We start from the raw sequence: 6287 nt of genomic DNA on the forward strand, positions 1-6287 counted from the left end.
AATCACCTGGGAAGTTTAAAAATTTTTAAATAGCTTTACTGAGGTGTAACTGACATAAATAAGGTACACATATTTAAAGTGTAAAATATTATGTTTTGACATCTACATCCATCTCAATCAAGACAATATATACATGGAAAGCTTTTAAAAGATAAGATGGCCAGGCTAATCCAATGGGATAGGAGGATGGACTCAGGCACCAATATATGTCATTTTGTTGTTGTTGTTGCTTTAGCAAGAGAGAGAGAGAGGGACAGACAGGGACAGCCAGACAGGAAGGGAGAGAGATGAGAAGCATCAAATCTTCATTGCGGCACCTTAGTTGTTCATTGATTGTGCCTTGACCAGGGGCCTCCAGCCAAACCAGTAACCCCTTGCTCAAGCCAGCAACCTTGGGCTCAAGCCAGCGATCTTGGGCTTCAAGCTGGAGAGCCTGTGCTCAAGCTGGATGAACCACGCTCGAGCTGGTGACCTCATGTTTTCAAACCTGGATCCTCTGCATCCCAGGCCTATGCTCTATTCACTGCGCCAGCACCTAGTCAGACAGGAAATATTTTTTAAAAGTATTTTTTTTTTTTTTTTTGTATTTTTCTGAAGCTGGAAACGGGGAGAGACAGTCAGACAGACTCCCGCATGCGCCTGACCGGGATCCACCCGGCACGCCCACCAGGGGCGACGCTCTGCCCACCAGGGGGCGATGCTCTGCCCCTCCGAGGCGTCGCTCTGCCGCGACCAGAGCTACTCTAGCACCTGGGGCAGTGGCCAAGGAGCCATCCCCAGTGCCCGGACCATCTTTGCTCCAATGGAGCCTTGGCTGCGGGAGGGGAAGAGAGAGACAGAGAGGAAGGAGGGGGGGGGGGTGGAGAAACAAATAGGCGCTTCTCCTTATGTGCCCTGGCCGGGAATCGAACCCGGGTCCCCCGCACGCCAGGCCGACGCTCCACCGCTGAGCCAACCAGCCAGGGCCAAAAAGTATTTGAAGCAACAGAAACTTGAGGTAGTTTAAGCAAAAGGAGTTGATTATGGAGGTACAGGGGTATCAAAGAGGTCGATGGCAAGCATGCAGATGGATTTCATCAGGGACTTGGACAAGACAATGGAAAGTCATTAGGAGTCTGGGAGTATCACCTCTTGCTTGTCTCTTCATTCTTTTTCTACACATTCTCTTCTGCATAGTTCCATTGCAGGCTGCTTGTACTTCTTCTCCTTTCAAGAGGCCAACCCAGGATGAGATTGGACTCTTAGTCCCAATACCACATTTCAACAATAAGGACTCCACTTTCCACTACTGGTCCTATCATGTCATAGGATGAGGGTGGGTTCACACAGTACTTAGAAAGTCACTAGGATTCCAGCTCTGTAACCTTTTGGCTGAGAGGCGGGGTAGGTGGGACAGAGTCACAAAGAAGAGAGGCAGGATATGGCACAAAGACACCAACAAATGTGCTTTTATCTCAAAGTGTGGCCATATAAACAGCAGTACTTTTAGGGAATCCAAGAGAATCAAGACAAAGAGGCTCAAAGGTGTGAGGAGATAAGATACAGAAGAGAGAGCAAGGCAATCTCAGAGAGGGCTAGGGGCTCACAGCATAACAGCACCCCCAAGGAAGAGGACCCATGTGTCCATGCCCGACTCAGCTCTGAGAGGCAAGAGACACTGCCGGGGGCTGGGGTGAGGAGCTGTCAGTCGGAGCCGCTTTGCTAAATTAAAGGCAAGACTAAGTAAGAATCACAGGTTTTTTTGGATCTTAAAAAAAATAAAGAATGCTTCAAGAGAGAGAAACTGAAGGATGGTGATGTTTGAAATTCAAAGGAAAGCCAGCTCAGTGATTTGCTTTTTATTTGGCTGATCTTAATCGTTAGAACCCAGTTGCTCACTGGCTGCTCATTTTGGGCCTTAAAAACAAGGGTAGTTGGCCCTGGATGGTTTGCTCAGTGGTAGAGCTTCAGCCCAGCGTGTGGACGTCCTGGGTTTGATTCCTGCTCAGGGCACACAGGAGAAGTGCCCATCTGCTTCTCCACCCCTCCCCTTCTCATTTCTCTCTCTTTCTCTCTCTCTCTCCCCCTCCTGCAGCCATGGCCTGATTGAAGCGAGTTGGCCCAGGTGCTGAGAATGGCTCCATGGCCTCTGCCTCAGGTGCTAAAGAGCTAGATTGCTGAGCAGCAGAGCTACCCCTCAGATAGGCAGAGCATCACCCCCAGTGGGCTTGCCCGGTGGATCCCGGTAGGGCACACGCGGGAGTCTGTCTCTCTGCCTTCTCTCCTCTCACTGAATAAAAAAACAACAACAGAACATAAACAAGGGTAGTGCAAGGACCTAGTTAGAGTAGTTGCATCATTAATAACTTGTTCCCTCTTTTTGAACATGATGCTAACATATTTCACTATATTCCTTCCCTGGAAACCCCAGAGTTTAATTTTGGTTGCTTTTGGGGTTCTGAAGTGAATTGAGGGTCACAGCGTGGAGGGGAGTTTGGTGATGAGGTAAACTGAAGAAATATTTTAGGGAAAAGAGTGTCTTGGCTCAGGCTGCTATGCTAAAATACCATTAATCAAGTGACTTATAAATAACAGAAATTTATTTCTCACAGTTCTGGGGGCTAGAAATCCATGATCAAGGCGCCAGCATGGTCAGTGTCTGGTAAGAGCCATCTTCCAGGTTGCAGACTTCCGACTTCTCGTTGCATCCGCACGTGGCTGAGAGCAGAGAAGAGCAAGCAGCTCTCACCACTCTTATGGGCACTGATCCCATTCATGAGCACTCCACCTTTATGACTTTATCTAATCCTAATTAAATACTTCCCAAAGGCTCACTGCCTAATGCCATCACATCAGGGGTAGGGTTTCTAAATATGAATTTTGTGCGGACGCAAATATTCAGTCCATGACAGACAGCAAAGGAATTATACGTTCAAATCTTCTGTTTCAACCAAATGAAATGTTTCTGCTTCTCACAGAACTAGACTTAAAGCTGCAGGCTTTGAGGTAGAAAAGGAGCTTTTCTAGGAAGAAAGCCAGTCATCTGCCTACGGGGGGCTTACAAGGACCTAGTGTACCTTCAGCAGCCCTCCCTGCCAAGGCCGGCATGTGTCCCCTGATTTCATGACTGCTGTGGCCTGCCACCCTCACACCTAAGTCCCTGACTTGGGAACCCCCATGAGGAGTTAAAGGCTCTTCCCTGCGGGAGTCCCTCCCATGAGGAAGCACAGGATATTGTAAAGGACAAGGGAATTACAGGGGCTTGTCCTCTGTGCATCTTGCTTTCAGAGTTTCATCAGAGATGGCTGGTGCAAAATTATGATTGAGGCTTTCTCATCTCTTTTTCTGTGAGAATCATGACTAGCAGCAAGAATAAAACATTATGAGCCCTGGCTGGTTGGCTCAGTGGTAGAGCGTCAGCCTGGCGTGCGGAAGTCCCGGGTTCGATTCCCGGCCAGGGCACACAGGAGAAGCACCCATCTGCTTCTCCACCCCTCCCCCTCTCCTTCCTCTCTGTCTCTCTCTTCCCCTCCCACAGCCGAGGCTCCATTGGAGCAAAAGATGGCCCAGGCGCTGGGGATGGCTCCTTGGCCTCTGCCCCAGGCGCTAGAGTGGCTCTGGTCGCAACAGAGCGACGCCCCGGAGGGGCAGAGCATCGCCCCCTGGATGGGCAGAGCATCGCCCCCTGGTGGGCGTGCCAGGTGGATCCCGGTCGGGCGCATGCGGGAGTCTGTCTGACTGCCTCCCCGTTTCCAGCTTCAGAAAAATTTTTAAAAAAAAGTAAATTAAAAAAACCCAAAACATTATGAGCCTCTAGTCTAAAGAATCAATATGGAGCTCACACTCCTGTCTTTGTTCATCCATCTCTCATGTACTAAGTGTGGCATAGCATGTCCAGTGTGGAGTTAGGACTAGGGCCTTACACTCGGTCATCATAGGAGTTGTGCTTAATCTACATGCTTTATCTACATTATCTCATTTATTTATTACAACTCTTGATGGTACGTGTTCTATAGGAGAGAAAACTGTGGCTCACAGAGTATAAGTTACTTGCTAAAGTCACACAGCCTTAAGTTTCAGAGTCTAGACTTGAACCCAGATCTCTGACTCAAAAACTTGGTCACTTTTCACTCAAGGAGGAGACAGACATGTCAACCACAGATATTCTGTAACAAGGTAAGTGCTCTTGAAGAGGCAGACAAGAGTGGTGGTGCGGTGTCTCACTTGCCTGGAGAGTCAGTGGGAACTTGCCTGGAGAGTCAGCGGGAACTTGCCTGGAGAGTCAGCGGGAACTTGCCTGGAGAGTCAGATTTATTCCTCAGGATGAACAGGACAAGGGGAACAACACATGTCCCTGCCCTCAAGGCACATTCAGGGTCTGGGTCAGCTCCTCTCTGCTTCCCTTCTCACCTGTGTGAACTGTTCCCTCTTAGCCTGCCTATTACTTACGATCAGCAATGACTATACAACCCAGACCTATGTCTGGATTGCCAGGCAAAATACAGGATACCCAGTGAAATGTGAATTTCAGATAAAGGATTTTTTCTTTTTAGTATAAGTATGCCCCAATGTTGCATGAAATATACTTATGCTAAAAAATCGGATCTGAAATTCAAATTTCATTGGATGTCCTGTATTTTTATTTGCTAAATCTGACAATTCTAATACCCAGCTAGAGGCCTCTTGTCTAGTCCTGATTGTCAGCAGCCTTACCCTTCTTTTTTTCTTTTTTCTTTTTTATTTTATTTTTATTTATTCATTTTTAGAGAGGACAGAGAGAGGGAGAGAGAGAGACAGAGAGGGAGAGAGAGGAGAGAGAGAAGGGGGAGGAGCTGGAAGCATCAACTCCCATATGTGCCTTGACCAGGCAAGCCCAGGGTTTTGAACCGGCGACCTCAGCATTTCCAGGTCGACGCTTTATCCACTGCGCCACCACAGGTCAGGCCCTGCCTTACCCTTCTTAACCCTTCGCTGGCTTTTTTTTTTTTTTTCCTGTGTAGCATCCTGACAGCAGTCTGGTTCTGGGCTCATGGTCCCATCCAACATCTCCTCATCCGCTGTTGTCCGTGCCCCGGCCTGAGAGCTGGGGCTACTGCCGCTGCAGAGAAAAGCTTTTGTCATACTTTCTGGCTTTGCTTCCCCTGAGAGCATCTCCCTGGCACCACACTGGTAGGCTGGCACCATAGGCAGAGCCTGAAGGTAGAACTTGGCAGAACATCATCTTAAAGGAAATGGCCCAAGAGGGAGAATTTTGGAAACAGCAGAAGTCTGAATTCAAAGCACAGACTGTTATAAACATTCTTCACTTTGCTGATGGAAGAAGCAGATGTTTTTAGTGTGATCCTTTCCTCTAGGTTCCTGGTTCCACTTTCTGCTCTCCTCTGTTCAGATACTTACTGAGGACCTATCTTGAGCTCCATCCACACCATCAGGCAGGCAGAGGTAAATAAAACTTTGCACTCAAGGATCTTGTGGCCTGTCTAGACCTGGAAGGAAGTCAAGACCTGTCTAAATAGTTGTAACGTGGTAGAAAATGATAACACCCGAGGGAAGTGAAGAGGGTGCTATGAGACTTCAGAGGAAGAAGGGGGCATGACTAGGTGAGGGAGGGGTTCAATCCAAGCAACTTTGTGGAGGCGATGTCTTTTGAGCGGACCCTCAAAGGATAAATAGTATTTAAACATTTCTCAATTTTCTAAATAACTAATTGTTGAACACTAATTCATTAATAGCAATTGTACCAATTTGTCAAATGACCAGCTCACTAAAAATTGTTTCTTTTAACTATTTATAGAATCTATAGCAATGTTTTCTACCAAAGCTTCCAAATATTCAGTTTATTATTATTTTTTAAAATCTCAGGTGATGTTCATGTCCCAAGTGTCAAAAATATTGTAAGGTTGCCTGATCAGGTGGTGGCGCAGTGGATAGAGCATTGGATTAGGATGCAGAAGACCCAGGTTCAAAACCCTGAAGTCACTGGCTTGAGTGCGGCTCATCTGGTTTGAGCAAAACTCACCAGCTTGAACCCAAGGCCCTTTGCTTGAGCAAGGGGTCACTCGCTCTGCTGGAGCCCCCTGGTCAAGGCACATATGAGAAAGCAATCAATGAACAACTAAGGTGCTGCAACGAAGAATTGATGCCTCTCACCTCTCTCCCTTCCTGTCTGTCTGTCCCTATCTGTCCCTCTCTTTGTCTCTCTCTCTGTCTCTGTCACAGAGAAAGAAAATTATAAGGTTGACTCTTCCCCATAGTTTTAAACCCATCTTGCTGCCTCCATAGGCTTCTGTGACTCCATTGACTTGATT

This window comes from Saccopteryx leptura, chromosome 8, assembly GCF_036850995.1.
Source record: "Saccopteryx leptura isolate mSacLep1 chromosome 8, mSacLep1_pri_phased_curated, whole genome shotgun sequence".
Lineage (NCBI taxonomy): Eukaryota > Metazoa > Chordata > Mammalia > Chiroptera > Emballonuridae > Saccopteryx > Saccopteryx leptura.